The sequence below is a fragment of the Sturnira hondurensis genome, unplaced genomic scaffold, assembly GCF_014824575.4.
Source record: "Sturnira hondurensis isolate 20B ecotype Veracruz unplaced genomic scaffold, ASM1482457v3 Scaffold0002633, whole genome shotgun sequence".
NCBI lineage: Eukaryota > Metazoa > Chordata > Mammalia > Chiroptera > Phyllostomidae > Sturnira > Sturnira hondurensis.
The window spans coordinates 269,668-272,906 of NW_028075264.1; positions in this window are offsets into that span (position 1 = coordinate 269,668).

Consider the following 3,239-nt stretch of genomic DNA (forward strand, 5'->3'; position numbering starts at 1 on the left):
TGACAGGAAATCATTTAACCTTGATCTACATCAAAATTCCATGACTACCTTAAGAAAAGGAAGCCTGATTTTGTTTGACAGCTTAGTCCACGCCTACTTACTACATCACACTTCAAGAATTCCTGTGAGACTTGACTGACCACTCCATCCCTCTTCTCTCCTCCTTGCTCCCCCTCACTCCTCTTTCTTTCCCAGCCACTAGGTCTCTGTCGTCACTCTCTCACTCCTGTTCCATACCTCTTTTCTCTTCCTTTGTATTCCACAAGGATACTATGTTCTTTAATTAGATTCCATAAGAACTTAAGGATAAACAGGCTCCTGACTCAAATTCCAAAAGAAGAATTGCTAAGGAAAAATAAGCTTTCTAAGAGAACTCAAAAGTTCCCAGAAACAGTTCTGGCTCTCTCTCTTGGATGCTGGGCCATTGCCATCTCTCTTCATTGTTACATTTAAATATTTATACCAAAGAAAGTTTGCCAAGTTCATAATAAGCACAAAAGAAAGTAAATTCATTATGCTCAGGGTGATCAGTTTTACCACAAATGGCAGCTATTTGTTTTCAGTGTTCATTTTCTTGGATCGGTCAGGTAGACAGCTGTTTTGGTTTTTGTGTTCTTTTTTTGAGAGAGGGCATTTCTGTTCATTTCCGTTCCTTTTGAATTGTAAATCTATTGTCACTTTTTCTTTTACAATTTCTGCTTGGAGCTCACAATCCTATCATTAGAAAAAATCTTCAGATCACCAATTCAAAAAAGCATGTATAATGACATAGTCTAGGCATTTTAAACACATGCAAAAACTATGCACAATAAATTACCTTCATTCATCAGAGCTTAGGTAAAACAAGATTCTGTTTTGTGTGAATCTTGTTTTACAATGCAATATGCCCTCATAATTTCTGCACAAGATAAAATATGGCTCCTGACATACCATCATAAAATTATACAGTGTGCTTCATTTTATGCAAAGGGTGCATTAATGTCTGTGTGGATGTGGCTAGGCATGTGAATTTCTACCCTCAATACAATCATTTGATAGTAAGTGGTTCAATATTTTCTTAGGCTGTGTCTTCACAATGCTAAAACATCTGGCCAATTCCACGGGGAAAATTCAAACTGGTAATTTGGCATCATGTAGCCTAAACAGGGGGTTGATTGAACTTTTCATTTTGCTATGGGTTGTTTTAGACTTTGTTTAGACAGATTTAGAAGTAATACAAGACACACTTAAGATTTTTTTTTAATTGGATGATGTGATGAAGCACATCATTTTAACTAAACCAACCAGTAATTTTAATAGACGCCTAAAGCAAATAATATAATGTAAATCTCAGTGGATATGTGGTGATTGTTTTGTTAATTTCTGTTTGTTATTTTATTTTAGTTTTTCTAATGCAGATGATATTGGCATTAGCATAAGATGTGACTTGTTTTTTTCCAGGAGGAAGAGGCTGAGGAAGGATTTCAACTAAGCCTTCACACTTTCTGAGGAAGGTTAAAAAGCAGAAAATTAGGGGTTTTTTAGGTATCCGGATGTCTCACACAAAGCAACAGCTGGATGGAATCCATCACCTGACCCTCATTATCATCATATAAGCATTCACAGTTCAGGGAACACAATCACCAGAAGTCTCGACCCTAAAAAATAAAATAAAATTCTCCTACATGTCAAAGTTCAGATATTTCTTACCTTATAACAATATATGATTTTAAATTTGTATATGTAATCCTAATTTTTGCTGTAATATTTTACAAATATTGAGCATTTTTTCATAATTTTCTCACAAACAGTGGTATTTGTTTTCTTTCAGAAGAATGGTCTATTAATGTAAAGGAGGGGACATAGCAAAACATAATACGAAGAATTTACTCTAATAGTAGGCATATGATATTTGTTAATTGCATTAATCATTCAGAATTTTGTCCAAATAATGTGCCCTATTAACCAAATATTTTAGAAAAACGCTATTGTAACATATTTAACAAAAACTCTGATGTCTGAAGTCAAATAGTAAATCTCACACTCAAGAAAAAGTCTAGGGAAAATGAATATGTACAGCACATCCATGATGTTTTATTTGCACTTGTTCTGTTTAAAACGTTTTCTCCCTTGAGGGAAAAATAGATCAGCTACTTAATTCTATCAAAACCTACACATATGTATGCTTGTCAAGCAAATGCTTTCTATAACCAGAATATAATCTGAAGCACTCAGCAAGGTCTCACTTCACTCTGTGCTTAATAAAGACAACAAAACTATCTTTAATCACTTCAGTCTGTTACTAATGGATCTGAATTAGAATGGAAGTACCTACACAGCTAATTTCAGAAATGAGGTATAGAGTGTCAAAAATGTCTTTTATATTTTCTTATTTTATTTATTAGTATACAGTTTGCCTTTACTGTTGGTGTTAAATGATGGTTTACTGTGTTTCCTTATCATCTGTTTTAGGTGTATAAGCCAGACTCCCTGGCTGGTTCATAAACTCCCTAAGGGCTCACATATATCTTTTGTTTCTTCTAGTTCCGTGGTAGGCAATTTGCACCTATAGTAATTCCCAAAAGTTTCATAAATATTGCTGAATTTAATAACAGTGAAATGAATATTTACAAAATGTTGTTATTTGTACTATTGAAAGAGCAGTCTAGCAAATATATAAGATCAAAAACATTAGATTTATTTTTGTCAATAATAAAGTTGATTATTTTTGTGATACATAAACAGCAGCTAAGACTGAGATAATCCAAAACATCCATTCAAAAATTAATTTCCAATCTCTTCATACAGCTGCTTTTTGAGATCTGGTGATGAATAATAATCTGATCTATTTCAACGTATTTTCCTTGCTTTTTTCTTCACATCTGATAGATATGCTAATGAACAGTGAAATTGCCAAAGAGTGAACAGTTGCAGGAAAAGAAAATAGAAGACATGAATAAATTACAAAGAAAATGGGAGGATAGATACCTGAGAATTATTATTACCATTTGAATGCATATTATGCAGTGATGAATTTTATATGAGTTTGGCCCCATCTATCAATTCTCTGATATAAAAATGCTCAGGGAGAGATTTGACCATACGTTCATCAAATGAAGAATCTATGTAGGTTAGTAAATGAAAATAACATTTGCTTTATAACCAAAAAGGTTATGCTGCTATGATTAAGACTTTGTTTTCTTTTTTTTTAAAAAAGGCAGCATAGAAAAGAATGAACATCTTGGAATCAGAGAACTAAC